The sequence below is a fragment of the Lontra canadensis genome, unplaced genomic scaffold (genome assembly GCF_010015895.1).
Source record: "Lontra canadensis isolate GAN:19392208 unplaced genomic scaffold, GSC_riverotter_1.0 scaffold44, whole genome shotgun sequence".
Taxonomy (NCBI): Eukaryota; Metazoa; Chordata; class Mammalia; order Carnivora; family Mustelidae; genus Lontra; species Lontra canadensis.
Window position 1 is genome coordinate 7,186,300 of NW_022631038.1, and position 18,373 is coordinate 7,204,672.

The following is an 18,373-nucleotide window of genomic DNA, read 5'->3' on the forward strand; positions in this document are numbered from 1 at the left end:
TAACAGAAGGAAAAATTAATAGAAAATAAGTAAGGAGTTCCCAAGGTTTTTACTTTTGTAATAATTAGCTGAAAATTTTAGAAGATGGATTTTTAAAGTGAGGAGTCATCACAAGACGGGTTTTGTCTAACTCATGACCATGACTCTCACAGGCCCTCAAACTGTGACACAGAAGAGTCGGTCCCTGGCACTAGCGTGCCTACATTGCATTCATTCATTCATTCGCTCATTTTGTTCTTGGATGTGAAACTCATGAAGGCTGGTATTCTCACATGACTGCCACGTTTCAGTGCTGAGAAGGCAGTGGGTTTTGTAGCTGTCCTTCAAATGTAAGAATACAGGCAGAGGCTAACTTTAAAACAATGGGACTGAAATCAGCCTATTTTGCTTCCCATGGCTCTGTTGGCAAAATAACTCTACCTTGTGATTTCAAGTCAGATATTTTGGCTTTATGAAATTAAACTAGAATGGAAATGCTTACCAAGAATTTTACTGACCCGTGGTCTACAAATATCCCCAAAAATTTGGTATCTGTAAACAGTGTACAAACACGAACATTTAATGCCCAAGCTCTGCTCTACAAAGACTGTAAAACTGTCCTTCATTCTATACCGTCAAGGTCAAAAGAATAAATCAAATCCAAATAATTTTTTTTCTAAAATCCATATGCACCAAGAAACTCTAAAAATCCCTGGGGTGAAAAGAACTCTTTCTAGTCTGCCTTTGTATTTCCTCTCTGTTCCTAACTGTTCAGAAACATACCCTCGTGATTCAATATCATCACAGGCTACTCACCTCCACATTTCTTGCTTTCAAATAGTTTATACTGTGAAATCACAAAGGCACTGATTGTCATTCTCAAAAGACAGAAGCACTCTACTATCACATCAAAAGCATTTGAATAGTTCCTCTAGTTACGGAGAAGGTTAAAGCTAAAATGTTGAAACTGTTGCATTATTATTTTGAAATGAAATAGCAAACCACATCAGACAGCTCAAATGGCACAGAATTGTACATGCTTGGAAAACTAAAGACAAATGCCGAGACCATGCTCAGTATCTCTTATATTTGATTTATGCTTATTTTCCACGTGCAAGTCTCCATATGTTCTAGTTTTCCATTAAGAAACAATAGGGGAGTCCTTCTGAAGCTAATTTAACACCTGCGAATTCCCATAGGCTGGAACCACGGACAGCAATCTGTTTGATTAAGTGACTGCCTTAAATTTCAAAGGTATTAAAGTTCAACTTCTGCACTGGGACTCTATTTTCACGAGAAGTTCATTTTTAATTTTAGTGATTATATGCGGTGGACAGAATTACAGTGGCTAACAGATGTACAATTTTAACTTTCTGATACTGGAAGTATGAAAAACTCCTCAACATTGACATCAGCGTGACTGAAATCCGCACATCACTGCAAGTACAGAATGACCAAGCAATACTTAGATTACAGAGTAAAAGATCTCCTCTCCTAGACTTCCTCGTTGTCCTTCAGACCGTGAGCACTTTGTACGCATAGACTGTACATGAAATACAGCACACTCCCTTTACTGGGCTCCTCTTCCAGCTAAGTAAGAGCTGGGCTATTTTCCTCAAGCTTTTAATAAATTCCAACAACGGGCTTCTAGAATAAACTCTCACGGCAGTCCACTGTGATTCTCTTTTTCTAAAAGTGTGGGTTACCTCATGGGTACCATGAGACCATATTCATTTTTCTCCAGGTAATTCAGCATCGAGTCAGACTGTATTGGCTGCTATGGGGAAACTTTCTCTTAAAAAATTCACACAGCTGCAATAAAATACTAATGTTTCCAACAGCACAATTCATCCAAGGGAGTGCTCATTGGTTTAAGATTTCTTCATGAAGAATTAAAGGCATAACAATCTGTCTGGGGTATTGGGGGTTACGACATTATTTCTTGGCCTTTTTAACCCGCCGATTCTTCTGCAAAACAAATCATCAATCCATATCTGGTTTTGCGTTAATTCATTCAGACTTAGAAATAAATTAGAGCTCTGGGATGTTAGCACACGCATTCTTCTCCTTACACACATCCTCCCCCAGGGTGCCCGCTCCTCCTCCTCCCTTCCTTTGTGAACCGTTCTGCCCGGAAATCAAAACTAGAGGGAAATCTGCAAGCCGCAGTCTCAGGGATTTATGATCAACATAGTGTAAGCTAATAATACAGGTCCCCAAAATGACAAATAAAACCACAAAATACAGACTCATGAAAAAGTATTAAAAATATTCTAGATAACGTACGGTCCTGATCTTTTAGGGTAAACCACATAACACTAATCTTCCAAGAAAATTCATTCCCCAGATCTTGGCAAGACTTATATCTTCCCTCCCTCTAGTTCCTTGTTCAAATGTCACATCGTCAGAGAGGCCTGTCCTGCACACAGCATCAAACGTAATGCTTCCCTGACCACATGCTCCCCATGCTGGGTCTCTCCTCCTAGCACTGAATAGCATCTTACTTTATAGTGTGTGTGTACTTGCTTTCTGACCATTTCTTTCTTCCACTAGAATGCAAGCTCCACGTGGGCTTGGTCTCTTATATCCATCTCTATTCCCCAGCACCTGGGACGCCGGTACTTGGTAGGCACTCACTGAGTGTGTATTAAATGAGTAAATAAATATGTGTGTCCTGAATTCCAGTTGTAAAAATCACTCATACGCAAAGGGGGGAAAACACAGTAAGATGAAAACTCCTAAAGCAGTACTTCTTCCTAAAAAACAAACAAATATGATCGCAAGGCTTATGCCTCAGAACCTGGAGATGTAAATAAAATTAAACCTTGCAGCTTCTAAAACATAAACAGATATGTTATTATATTTTCCCCCAAGCATGGAAATCCACAGTTTCAAAATGTTATATTCATAATTATTTTAGAAACAATACTTAAAACATATGTATAAGCTGATTGCAACAATTAAGCACTCAAGAACTTCGAGCCTCTAACTTAAGGCATGTATCTGAGCCTGCTTTATCACACTGATCATTACACTGATTAGGCTTCTAGGAAAGGAAAGTGGGCGTCTGGGGAAGCCACCTGCTTCTGCCAGGGACAAGTCACGCAATTCCCAACGGTCTGTGGTCTGAGAGTCAAGGCGCTGGAGTCATCTCTGTAGCAAACTTGCTGAGGCTTTCCGGTTTACAAGTCTGAGTTCCAGTGATAAATCTCCATTGGCTAATCAGAACCTTACCATCAGAAGATGTACCCCCTTTCAGGGTCCCCTGAATCACATCCCCAGAGTTCTCCAGGACCAGGAAAACCATCATTCCCCATACTTCATGGCTCCTTGTGTGAGCACTTCCAACTTTTATCACTGGGCAAGAACATCGTCAGATGGATATAGATAGGAGCTTTCATCCCTTTTATCAACTATCTTCTCCACAAAACACAGAATGCCAGTATACTTCCTATCGTCCCACACGTATCACTGTCACACAGAATCTCGGGACCGCCGAGCAAATAAACTCATCAGCAGCAATTACAGATTCTTTCTCACTCTCTGATTGGATGCATCATTCAAGTTATCTTTTTAGAGTGTTATTAAAATATTCTAAAAGATGCATTCTATCGCAGCCCTTATGAAGAACCTTCTTTCCTCCCATTTCTGTCTTACACTGACCACTCAGTTCGAGCGCAGTCCTGTAATGGTGCTGTCCTGTGGTTATTCTTGTCCTAATCTTTCTTCATCAATCCGCCAGGTTAACCTTTACCGAGAGTCTTATCTCATCTGGAAAGCTCTTCCATCATTCCCCAAGTGTTGTCTTCTCTAATAATTCCACTTTTAGCACCTAATTTTATTATTCGGTGTTGAATGTGACCATGCCTATCAACCACTGGCAAGCCGTCACTTTGACGATGGCCCCTCGCCCCACACCTCAAGCAAAGCAGGGCAGTCAACCCCCCTCGAGATAGTTTGGGCCTCATCTGCAGACCTCACAATCTACTTCACATCCTGCATGCATACTAATGGGACAGGGAACTTGCACCTTTAACCACTCAAACCTAAGTAGGGGCAAACCTCAATTTCCCAGAGCAAATTCCTGGGAAAATGAGCCACTGACTAATTTTTTACGAGGGAGAAGGAGCGTGGTGAGAGATGAGTAGTGTAGATAATGCATTGGAGGCAGTTTCACCCGGGAATGACCTGTTTCCATTGTTTAATTAAAAATATACATTTTTACAGGCTTTCCATAAATGATAAGGCAATATAGGCACGATAACATCTTCAGGAAAAGTTTCTAATTATACTGCAGGATCACCTGGGAGTTCTCCAGGCCACATGAACGCATTTTCATCTTTCCGGTACTATACAGGCGCAGTTGGCTTCTTGCTTTCAAGAATCCCTTTGCATTCTTTGTTACCTTAGCAGTGGAAGCCAGGCCTGACTGCTGTGTAAACATACACCCTTGTTTCCAGGTCTCTTGTCTTACAGTGCTGAAGAGCATTATCAATGAAATAAAACACCATAATAAAACAAAGGTGGCAAAGGAACAGCAAGCCTGTAGCAAATGATTCCCGACAAATAGACAAATAATTAATGACTGATCGTCAACAAGGTACAATTATCTGAAGCAGTGTAATGATTATAAGTCATGCTGGTGAGCAGGATCTTTTTTTTTTTTCTTTCTTGACCCCTGAGCAAGTACACAAAGGCATATGGGGGAAGAAAAAAAGCATATTTAACATGATTTGCCTCCATCTACCCATCACGGCATTTCCCACTGTCACGCCTTGTCAGTGCTCAGGGGAGCAGCTCATGGAAGCAACGCAAGGTTTCTAAATAATACATCAAAACTGAGCTCATCGTTTACCTTCATCATTATTTCTCTGTGTCACCAAGCCGGAATTCTATTTTCATGTTCATTGCAAATTTCCATAGCCGTCCTGGGCTGCTAGGTACAGGGGAATAAAGAATCCTTTGAGAGAGTGTGAATGTCATGTGGAAAGAATTGTTTGGGATCAACAGGCAAACAAAGAACCATGGTGAAAATTGCAGGTGGAAAGAAAGATGCTCATTACCCCCTGACACAAAAATATATGTCTCTCCTGTCTGTGCGCCCATGTGGTCCACAGGGACTCGGAGACCATCAGTTGAGCTTGACGCCATGTTCTGTCATAGCTGCAGAGAAATGGCTGTAATATAGGAACCACACAGGAAATGGCATCTGATAGATGGAAATGAAAAATCCTGTGAAAGAACCACTGGAAAGCCCAGCCCCATCAGTTATGGCGTTGAGTGTAATTTGCATTCCAAGCCCCGTATTAGTCAGTATTTTACAATAGTTATTTTTAACTGTGTCATGAAATATTTACTTGACCAAAAATAATCACTTGACTATCTTTGGAACAAAGTTCTTCATAAATCATTGAAATCACACTGTTCTTCTTATATATGGTATTTTCTCAAGAATAGTGATAGTATCAGGAAATTGAGAATCTAACGAAATGCTCAAAATAATAACTCTCATTCTTTTTAACATATGAAATACTTTCAAGTAATTGTGTTCCCATCTGGAAATGTGGAGTAAAATCAAAATAATGATTTATTTTCCAAAAAGATTTACGTTAGCACTCTTTAACGCCAAACTTGTTTTCTGCTAAATGAACTTAAAAAACATTTATCAATATTAATCTTTGCTAGGATGTAGGGAAGAGAAAAGGAGAAAACTATGCCCCTATTTGGCAAATCTAATATTTTAATCATCGTTCTTTTATGCTTTTCTTAGAAAACATCACATACTCTGGCCTAGGTGGTTGCATAAATTCAAAATTCATATTGACCAACATTAACTGAAAAGGGTCCAAAATCCCGCAACAACAAAATTGTAGTAAGAACCAAGCAGGACTCGTTTGAGAATTTCTACCTTTTTAAGCTGTTTCTCCATTAGAATGACCATTTACTCTCTGTAATATCTAAACCGGAAACAATGCCCTAGAAAAACTCTTTGAAAAAGTAAAGGAATTTTGCTAGTCTAAGTTCATCTCTGTTTCGGTGGCTTTCACTCTTATCCTCTTCAGTGCTCGGTGTCTTTGATGCCCTTCAGAGTACAAACCCACCAGTCCCAACCCACCAAACACACAAGCACTTCTGCTCTTCCTCAGCCACCCAAATGTCTACCCTTGATGGCTCTCATAGTCAAGTTCACAACCTAACTAAATATCGAAACGGGCAATCCAAACTTAGGTAACAGACTACTCCATTTGAGTTTACTATTTCAAATTAGAGTAATACTGGTAGATAGTTACTTCCTGTGAAGATGGGATATTTTAATGTTGTTATTATGTATTGGACTGTAATTCCCTCGGAGCAGATCATGTCTTGCGAAGTTATAAAGGAAAGGCATGTATTATTTCATTAACTTAATGCAAAACTACATTATACATACCAGATTCTGAAATCTGTAAGAACCTTAAGGGGTAAATCCATATATTAGAATTCTTTTTGATTTCCCCCCACATTCTGAGGGCACAATGGGAATTTCTAGAGCCTTGAGGAAAACGTGTCATCGATAAATATTTCCTGAATTGATTTATGTCGGATTGATTTATGTTTAGTTCTCAGGTAGGTCAAAGTTGGAGTCAGAAAGTCTGGGTTTAAAACCTGATGTAAGTTACTCTGCGTGCGGTGCGGGGAAGTCTCCCACCCTCTGGACACCTCGGTTTCCACCTCTGTAAAAGCCGCCTAGCACCGGAGTTTAGTCTGTTCGGTTGGTGTGATGATAAATGACATTGTGAGTAAACTGTACAGGAAGCGAGGCCTGGTCAATAAATGTGGCCTATGGTTACTGTTCTGTATTATACATAGACTTTCATTTTAAATAGGATATTATTATTATATCTAACTGTTAATATGCTACCTAAATTTACTTCAAGGTAATCTTGCTCTGACATTTTCCTTTAAAAACAAGAATCTCGGGGCGCCTGGGTGGCTCAATGGGTTAAGCTTCTGCCTTCAGCTAGGGTCATGGTCTCGGGGTCCTGGGATTGAGCCCCGCATGGGGAAATCTCTGCTCAGCGGGGAGCCTGCTTCCCCCTCTCTCTGGCTGCCTCTCTGCCTGTTTGTGATCTCTCTTTCTCTGCCAAATAAATAAATAAAATCTTCAAAAAAAATACATAAAAACAAGAATCTCTCTGCCTTATCTTATATAATAAAGACAAATACTGCAACATCACCAAAAAATAAGTGACAAATGTTTAATAGGCTTCAAATTTCATAACGAAAATAATTAAATGGTATTTGAAGTAGCTTTAGGTTAGCATAATTTCCCCTTGTTGAGAACATAGCAAATGTTCTACGAAATACCGTATCAGTGTAGACAAATGATCAACGTGGAAAGCAGACACCGTGTTAACATGTATTAAGTGGATCGAAGCAGTTCAGTGTCTTGCCTAAAGCCACATAGCGAGTTGGATCTAGATCCAGCATGAAAACCCAAGCATCTGACCACTGATGTCCCACTCTTAACCATTATCCTTTTTGGTTACCTAATTATTTATCACTGTGTCTTAGAAACTGCCATGCTGCAACTGTCCTGTTGTAAATTAACTATAAACCCGCCAGTTACCAGTAGCTGCAAAGAGAACTAGAGAACCTTCAGCCACAGCCTAATAGAAGGAAACATCATTCCCGGGAAAATAAATGCAACTTTTCTGATAAAAATAGCATTCAAATTCTGAAAAGCTTTTAATTATCCAATGTCTTCAGAAAATTTTAAACACCAAAATAAATTCACACATACAGTAACATAAACATATCATTATAGCTTAATGTTAAGAAACAACCTTGAGGAAGAAAATAGATATGTCAGAAAAATATATCTAATTTAAAACCTCTTATTATCATAAGAAGTACTAACGGTTGTGTCATGAAGAATGTTCCTTTTCCAATTCTTTAAAGGAAAAACGGAAATGTCAGAAACCTAGCTAGCCCCGATTAGGTGAAAATCTCTGTTGGCCATGGAACTATAAAGCCACTGTGTCAACAGCCCCAGACATGGAGGATTTCCATCCGCAGAACTGGTTTGTTGTTAATCCAACGGTGAGAGATCAACTCATTTTACTGTCACATTAGAATTAAAATTTTAAACTCAGTCAGAGGAGAAAACTCAAAATTATACTTCCTCTGGAAATACGATATAGGCCTCTTCACACACACTTGGCATTTCGGGTGAGCACAGTTTCTCAGTGGTGTGGCAATGACTTGATGTGATACAACAGTTATTATAGAGAATGCAGATGATGAAAACCAGGGAGCCTCCAGGATCCTACTTTTTTTTTTTTCCAATTGTTATTTTTACTTCAAAGTAAACTCTGGTTTTGAGCAACAATACTGTGAAATAAAGACACAAAATAAAATGCCAGAGTTTGGTCTGGTCCCCCATTCAGGGAGACAGCATGGGCACACACTGCGCATATGCTCTTTACATATTCAATTGTCAGTATTATGTGCACAAGAAAAATTTTTTTATTAAAATGCCTTGAAGAGATTTGAGACAGCCTTGAGTATCAATTCTATAGAACTATGGTATTTTATTTTTTAAAGAATGTTTTATTTAAAATCAATTTAATTAACATATAGGATATTACTAGTTTCAGAGGTAGAATTCAGAGATTCTTCAGTTGCATGTAACACCCAGTGCTCATCACATCACGTGCCTCCTTAATGCCCATCCCCCAGTTACCCCATCCCCCCATCCACCTCCCCTCCAGCAACCCTCAGTTTGTTTCCTAGAGTTAAGAGTTTCTTATGGTTTGTCTCCCTCTCTGATTTTATCTTATTTTTCTTTCCCTTCCCCTGTGTTCATGAGTTTTGTTCTTAAATTCCATATGAGTAAAATCATAGGCTGTCTTTCTCTGACTGACTGATTTCGCTTTGCATAATATCCTCTAGTTCCATCCACATCATTGCAAGCAGCAAGATTTCATTCTTGTGGATGGTTCGTAATATTCCATTATATATATGTATATACCTATATATGAGACACATCTTCTTTATCCATTCCTTTGTTCACAGACATCTGGGCTCTTTCTATATTTTGCCCATTGTGGACATTGCTGCTATAAACACTGGGGGGCATGTGCCCCTTCGAATCAAGATATTTGTATCCTTTGGATAAATACCCAGTAGTGCACTTCCTAGGTCATAGGGTAGCTCTATTTTTAACTTTTTGAGAAACCTTCATACTGTTTTCCGGAGTGGCTGCACCAGTTTGCATTCCCACCAACAGTGTAAGAGGGTTTCCTTTTCTCCAAATCCTCAACAACATCCAGTGTTTCCTGAGTTAGGACCATGGTATTTTAATAGGGCTCATTCTTACTTAGATATAGCAAGACCAGTGGATCAGTAGGCAACTGCGGTCACAAAGATCATTTTGGGAGTGACATCAGCAAGATGGCAGAGAAGGGAACACAGGCTTTCATCCCCCACACAAACTAACAACGAGACCGCTATCCACATATGAAAATAGCCCTAGGAGTGTTCCAGAGTCCAGTTAAGAACCTGTAGCAACACAAGTATAGCCAAAAAGTGGAGAAAGGCTGCATACAAGCTATTGCTGTATATTTACATATATATATATATAAACATCACACTCTACACATTCTATATATGTAATTTTTACTTATCAATTATACCTCATAAAACTGTAGGGAAAAAAGAGAGATAATTTATTCTCCCAAGAGAGGGAGCATGTGTCATGTCAGAAGGGGCCACACAGGAAATTAACGGTAGGACACAAGGCAGGGCGGGCGGGGGGGCACTGTGGGAAAATGTCTTCACTGTGGTTTCCTTGGAAAGGAAGACATAAGGCAGTGAGCAGGCTTAGAACTGGCCCTGGGGACATGGGGTTGTCCCTGTGTGCCTGGCACCTGGCTCTGGAATGATCACAGCCAGGTTACTAGGCCTGGGGTTGGGGGTCTGATGAGGGAGGTTGGTTGGGGTGGGGTTAGCTAATAAGGGTACTGACGGACCTCTATTCGGGGCCTCAAGCCTGGGTCAAGAAACATTTAAAAAACATAGTACATGTGGTTTAACGAACTCAGAAACAGGGAGTCTAGTTCACCGTGGTCCATGGGAACACTAAAAATGCTTTTTTAAAATGGGGGGGTGGGGGTTATTTTAGCGTCAAACCTATAGATTCACTCTCTTAAACAGCTCACATCAAAGGGGCAAAGTAACTTCCCACCTCTTCCCAAAACTTGTATGTTCTGATGAGCTATGAATGCCATTGAATTTCCTTTATATTTTGCTCAATATTTCACTAGACACATGACAAAGATTTATATTTAGTCAACACTTCTGCAATGAACATTTTACAACATAAGAAAATTCAGTCCCCCTAACAGGATGGTCTTCAAATAAGAGTGATTTTTGTATTGCCTTCCTTGGGTCACATGCTACACTGGGTGCTTTATAAGCATCAGATCTAATCCATTATTGTCACCATTTCGCAGATGAGGAACAAGTGCTCAGAGAGGTCAAGCGGCATAGACACCGCTCCTCAACGACCAGGAATCAGAACTGGTATTCAAAACTGGGTGTATCTGGCTCCGAGGTAACTCACTTCTAATCACATCAAATTATCTTTCAGTTCCACTTAACCACCTCAGAATACTTGCCTGAAAACATGGCTACCCGAATGGGTCCACGCAGAAAGGTTCTGGGTCATCTGTTTTTTAGTTTGTGTCTGCTTTCACTATTTACAGCAATTTTCTCCCTTGAAGATTTTAAAGCAATTAGTCACTATTATACAGATAAATCAATTTAATCCCAAAGAGAAAATAGAGATGTAGTCTCTCTCCATAGTGATAAATCAGCTCAGCACAACATTTAAATCTGGGTTTTCACTTTGTGCAAATATGTCTTGGATTTCTACGCCAGGCAGTCTGGACAGGGCCCAGACCAACAAGGAGGTCGCTCTCCTGAAGTGGATGGGTAAGTAATTGGCCATTCAGTCTTCCGGACTCCCTGGAGACTGAGGGCTAGCAGTGAGCACTTGGCTCTTGGGCATCTGTGTACATAACGAGCAGCAGGGTGCACAGCCCATGTTCTTGCCACTAAGCTGAATACTTTCAGAAAAATGAGATTCTTTTGAATACTAGCAAGACTTCATGATCCCAAATTTGAGTTTCAACTGAGTAAAAATGTAGATTAAGACATGCCATTTGAGAGTCAGATTCTCTTCTGGCATTTGAGTGTGCCAGCAAGATGTCCTCCAAAGGACAGAGGAAGATGCCCGCCCCAACTCTGTCCCCTCAAAGGTCATCCAAGATCACCAGGTAGGCTAGCCTACCCCCCCCAGAGAGCTCAGCTGTGCCAAGCTCTCTACCAAGGAGTGAAGAGATAAGAACAGCTGCACTCCCCACAGACCAACCTTGTTCATCCCAGGCACCTTTTGCTTTGAGGGTGCCAACATACCCTCCAGACATGTTGAATTTAGACAGCCAAGAAATCAAGAAGAGCAAGTGTGGGAGGGATGGGGGAGGGAAGCAGGATGGAAGCCTGTGTTATGTGTTTGATACTTCTCAAAAGAGAAGGCATAGGACTTCCGATCATAGGACTCTCAGGATCAGTGAGCCTTTTGTGTGCTCATATTTGTAAATAAAAGCAAACATATGTTTTAACTTATTTTCCTCAAAAATTCATCCATACCTTAAAGTACATATTAAACTATCCTTGGCTATTTAATCAGCATTTTAGAGCCAATGATTAAAATATTTTAGTCATACAAATTATTATTTGACAAAATAAGAGAGGATTGCCAATTTCAATGGATGTGTAGAAAAAGCACTGGGAAAATAAAAACTGAAAGCTAATAACTTGGAAAGGCATTTCAATGATTAACAGAAATTGTTCTCTCCATAAGCATCATATTTTAAAGACTGCAGCCAACTGTCTAGTTGCTAAATATCACACTTGGCGGGTAATTGCAAAAACCAACTGTGTCTATTTGTCATAAAACATCTGGGCAGCCCGGTAAAAAGAAGCAGCTAGCCAGACCTTTCCCAAGTATGATATGGACACCAACACCAAGTAAACTACAGGAGACCATAAGTTTTAACAGCAGTTCGTCTTTTATGAAAGAGGTGGTGCTGGAGACATGAGTGAGATATTGTCTGGTATTTACTTCGTAATATTATTAGACATCATGAAATCACAATATGGAGAACCAGCATTTTCCTTTTCTTTTTGGACCAGCAGCACGGGTACGTCTTCTGACAGTAATCCTCACTTCCTTCAAAAACATGCTTTGTTTGCATAGCTTGTTGACACCCTGGTGACTTAGTCCCAGGCCAGAAACTGCTTGGCACCATCAAAGCTCACTGTTGACCCATGTGCTCATCACACGCACCCCTCAGAGGCTTCTTCCCATCCCCATTCCCCTCTCACAGGATCTCTCCAGACTCTACCATGCAGAACAGCTCTCTCTGGGATTGTTATCTCTTTTCTCCCCGCAGCCATGACCTTTCTTACCAGCTCCTCCAACACCTAGGAGAGGCTCAGGACCCCAGCGAACATGGGGACAAGAGCTTCTCCTTCTTGGTTCAGAACAACCTCCATCCTCACCAGCTTCAAAAAGACATGCTCTCATTGTTCTCTCCTGGGATTGCTGTTCAAATGCAAATTATAAGGCAGAATTGCTCCTTTAGGAGAAAAACTACAATTCAGATTTATACGAAGTGACTTAAAGTTATGCCTATTTGGATAATATCATCAAACAGAAGACATGTTCCCTTGTGAAAAGGAGGGGTCTGGAATCCTTAGGTCAAGCGGTGGTTCCGTTGACTGTATGGGAACACTCTTCATTTATTCTTTGACATAGTCATTCAGTCAACAAGCACATGCTGAGTCCTGCTGTGTGTGAGGCATTAGGCTGAGTGCTGAGGACACAACAATAACCCAGGAAGTGGTACCTCTGCTCCTGTGAAAGCGACAGTCTACTTATGCAGATACCTTAAAGCCTAAAACAAGAAATCTGGGTGGGAATTTCTTGTAGGTGTTCAGTAAGGAAGTGACATGATTTGCCCATAAAATGGTGACTCTTAGGATCACCAAAATGCGATTGTCAGTAGGATATGGAAGGGCATGAGGATAAAAGCAAAGAGACAGTAAGAAGGCAGTGTCATTAGATCATGGTGGCTTGAGGGAGGCTGGTGGCTGTGGTGGTGAGAAGGGACAGAATTCAGGATGTACTATAAGGGAGAGTCAGAGTCATCGGGGTTTGCAGATGGACTGAAGGTGAAACTTGAGAAAACAAGAAAATCAAGAGATAGAGGACTACAGACAGATGTAACATACAAGAATTCAGTTTGGCACATGCTTCGGATACTGACCAAATCAGAGGACAGCCAGGATGCTGACCCATAAAGAACTCAGGAGAAGGAATAAGATAGGCAGTTATCTGACTGCTCCCAGTAATGTGAGGAAGCTGGTTGAGAGGACTGTTTTTGAGGAAGCCTACAGGAAATTTAACATGCGCAAGTTGTCAAATACATACGGTCAAAATGTAGCTATATGCCTACAATGAGCTATCACTTCACAGCTGTCAGAATGGCTAAAATTAACAACACAGGAAACAACAGATGTGGAGAAAGGGGAACCCTCTTACACTGTTGGTGGGAATGCAAATCCGTGCAACCATTGTGGAAAACAGTATGGAGGTTCCTCAAAAAAGCTAAAAATAGAACTACCCTGAAGCCCAGCAATTTCATTACTAAGTACTTACCTCAAAGGTACAAAAATACTGATTCAAAGGAATACATGCACCCCAATGTTTATAGCAGCATTATCTATAATAGCCAAATTATGGAAAGAGCCCAAATGTCTATTGATTGATGAATGAACAAAGAAGTGGTATGTGTGGTATATATACATGTACACACACACACACACACACACACACAAACATATACACACTCACAATGGAATTTTACTCAGCCATCAAAAAGAATGAAATCTTGCCATTAGCAAAGATGTGGATGGAGTTAGAGAGTATAATGCTAAGCAAAATAAGTCAGTCTGAGAAAGGCAAATACCATATGATTTTACTTATATGTGGAATTTAAGAAACAAAACAGATGAATACAGAGGGGGAAAAGAGAGGAAGGCAAACCATAAGAGAGACTCTTAACTATAGAGAACACACTGAGGGTTGCTGGGTGGGAGGGGGGCAGGTGGATGGGTTAAATGGGTGGTGGGCACTTGTGATGCACACTGGGTGCTGTGTGTAGGTGATGAATCACTAAATTCTACTCCTGAAACTCATATTACACTATATGTTAACTAACTGGAATTTAAATAAAAAATTGGGAGAAAAAATATAGCTGTGTATCAGAGCTAAAGCTGTTTTTCAAAATTCTGAACTAGGAGTTTAAACATAATAATTTTTAACAATTATTTTATTTATTTATTTATTTATTATTTTATTTATTTTAACACCCTGACTTCTCGGAATAGACCAACATGTCGACTATGAAGCAAAATGCATATACTTTGGGTCCATAGCAGAATTCTCTCAGTAATATTAATTCACTTCAGACCTAATACTGGATCTTCTTCAATTTAAGATATTCTTGGGGCACTTGGGTGGCTCAGTCACTTAAGCATCTGACTCTTGGTTTCAGCTCAGGTTGTGATCTCCCAGTCGTGGGACCGAGCCCTGAGTCAGGCTCCACGCTGAGTTTGCAGTCTTCTTCAGATTTTCTCTCCTTCTGCCCTGTCCCCACTCATGCTATCCCCCTTTCTAAAACAAATAAATAAAATCTTTAAAAAAATAAAAATGACCGGTTTTTTTTTTTTTTTTTTTTTTGCTCTGCTTCATCTAATTCGTTTTAAATTTCACCTTGGATATAAGAGTCACTTATAATTGAAAAATACATAGTAAAATTTTTTAAACAATGAACATATACTAAACAACCCCCCCAAATGAAATTAGCCTTTTAATTTATCTACCCATCCATGTTTCTTCCCTTTTACTTCTCAAGGAGCTTCAAAGGAATAAATTGAGGCAGAACGTAACAATCTTTCAACATTTACATCTGGATGTATTGACTCGCAGTTTAGGATATGAAAGCAAAGTGCTCTCCTCCTAGCACTCAGCTTATTGCACTGGGTCCTACTTGCTCAAGATCCTACTTTTACCAAAGCCTACTAGCTTTAACTAAGCACAGAACTAGTCAGGAGGCATTTGGAGGATATGGACCCTGACCTCCTTCACAGGCACTTTATAGGAGCTAGAGCCTCTGCTAACCTTGGTGTCTGGGGCTAGCTGAAAAACAAGTAGAGCCCAATGTCCTGTTGAATACTGTTAATATAAAGCAGCATTAACCTACAATGTATAAGTCAGAATCATTACAACACTCAGATAATGCTAAATGTATTTAATTAGAAGATGTAAAATGACTCTTAGCAATGTTTTCACAATAGAAAAATTAACATGTGGAGAGCAACTGTCTTTTTTAAAATAGATCTATAAAGTATCTGAATGTTGGAACTCCTGAGTGGCTTAGTCAGTCGGTTAAGCATCCAACTCTTGATTTCGGCTCAGGTCATGATCTCAGGGTCCTGGAATCGAGCTCTGCATCACACTCCACACTCAGCGGGGAGTCTGCCTGAGGATTCTCCCCCTCTGTCCCTCCCCCTGCTCGTTTTCTCTCTCACTCTCAAATTAATAAATAAATCTTTAAAAAATAAAAATAAACTATTTGAATTTTGAACTGGTCATTCTTAAAACTAAACTTTTTATACCACCAAAAACCAGGCCTTCTCAACATCTAGTCAATAACTTCCTCATGAAAAGAGAACAGATAGGCATATTTCTATACCAAAAACTAGTGGAAAACAGCGCATAACATAAAAGAACTGCTTTGTGGGTGTCTTCTGTCCCCCAGAGAGATGCTAATAAATTCACATCTGAAGAATGTTATGTTCTCTTCTACTTCTCTAAAGTCTGCTTTCAATGCAGTCTGCCTCAAGGAGAAATGTGACAAGCTATAAAAAAAATTTGAAATATTGACATTCTCACCTGCTAGTTTACTCCGACTTCTATAGAAACATTCATATATCCTTAAAAGATAAGAAAGTTGTTTTGGGGCAGTGTTGCTGAAAACAGTACCTAGACAAATGAGTGCTCTCCGTATTCACGGGATGTGAAAACTCTTCCAGGAACCTCATGCCCTAGCCGTGTATCCCAATAGATCGGTACTAAAACGATTGCATACATTTTCAAATACTGAAAACTAATGGACAAATGATAACATACCATGGGTCAGTTACAGCATCAGAGATCAGGGGTCCATAGAGCACAGTCCTAGGCTCACCACCCAGAAGTTCTACAACCTGTAACACACGGCATTTTTATACACACGACATCCTTTGCATCTTTATTCTTGTTGCTACCCAGAGCTCGCGCCTACCATCTCTCACGTGACTGCTGCAGTCACTGCTCCCCCAGCGCCCCGTCCAACCTTCCCTACCTCGTGTCATCATGCCCTTCCCTGCTGGAACCCCTGCGGTGGATTCACACCATTGTTAAGATAAAAGCCCCCATAAGGTCCTGCGTTTATGATACGGCCTGTGCCTCCAGATTCTTTTCCAGACTCATTTCTGGACACCGAATCACATATTTTATTCTCAAAATGTACCAAAATTCTTTCACTTCCTGCATCTCCCCAAGCTGTTGGTGCTCTTTGCCAGTGATCTTCTTTCTGCCAAGAACATTCCTTCATCTTCTTTGAGCTAATTCCACAGTTTCCCCAGGTCAGAACCTAAGCAGGCATTTCTCAGGGAGAACGCTGCCGGCTCAGGGATTAGCATAGGTTCCCTGCTGCATGTCTGCCGCAGCCCTGCACTCCCCCCTTACAACACATGCCCCAGGTCATCATCCTTTCTTCGGTGGCATCTGTTTCCTCCCTCTCACAGAGCTTCCAGGGGAAAGGGGATTATGGTTACCTTTCCACTGCAGGTTACCCAAAACCCATAGTCATGCCCAACACAAAGTGGGTGTCCAAGAATTAGTTAATAAATAAATGATTGAATAAACATGGGCAAATAACATATCTTAAGTCTGTCTTGCTCTTTATTCATTAAACAAAGCTTAGACAAGACCCAGGTAATCCATGAATTATACTGAAGAGACGTGTCAGCATAAATCACACGGCATGTTACCTGAGATTCTGGTTTGCTGGGGGCAGAGGCAGCTGCAATACACGCCTTCCCCTTTCCTTGCCCTCAGAATGAGAGTCTGATGTGTGTTTGCTGTTCTAGTGACTTTACTTGGTCTTATTGGCCGGTGCAATATTTAACTAGCCAACATTAATCATTCTGAAAGTCTTTGGAAAGCAGAGAACTGAGCTTATGTATAAATGCTTTTTTGTTTAAATTGCTTCCAGATGATCATGCTAAAAAACAACCTATTTTAAGGAGAATCAACTATGAATAATGCGAGAATTACAGTGAGCAAATGGAGTCTTCAGCTAAACTGAGAGGAGGGACTGAAGAGGAAATGAAGGTAAGATGCATTAGTCTGGGACAAGAACTTTTTTTTTTTCCCTAGTGAATTTAAAGGCAGCCTGAGGATAAATATTTTTAAATAGCTCTAAGTCCATCACTGAGGACACTAGTGCTACCCATCCCATTTCTCTAACCACTGTCTGAGCTGCTTCCCAAATAGGGAAGCGCTAATGGGTTTAAATAGGTGTACCTGAAACTGACTTTGATGATTTCTGATCCCACCCATTATACTCTCATTCTCCACACTACAGAACGTTCAAAGAGCCAGGAGTTATCAACTACTCATTTCCTCCTGATTTATCTGTGGTTTCTTACTTCCTTCATCGTCTGCCACCTGCCCCTTTGTGTATGGCCAAACCTTCCCTACCCCCAACCCTATTGGACCTCATGACTTTAAGAAATAATTGATGATCTCAGGGAGAACCGATGTCCTACTTTGTCTGCAATTTCTTCTACTGGTCAGGGAAGCTTTCCTGAATACCACCCTGTCCCCCTCCATTATGTTAGGACCCCATGCTATACACTCATGCCTTCTTACCATCTCCTTGCAAACACTTAACCATAATTATAATTATGTAATTATTCATGTAATGTCTTTCTTTCCCATCAGGCTGAGAGCACTGTGAGTAAAAGGACTGTTAAAAATGCTGGTCAAGCAGCCTTAGTTCTAAAGAATACACATCCATCCTTTCATAAAAATAATTAGGCAAATCCTTGGTCGTGTGGAGAGGCCATTCAAGTTGATTGTTTCTGCCTTTTAATTTGTATTTACAAAACAGAAGAAAATCCTCCGGATTTAAATTTGATTAATTGAAAGGCAAGAGTTATCTTCATAGCTAGA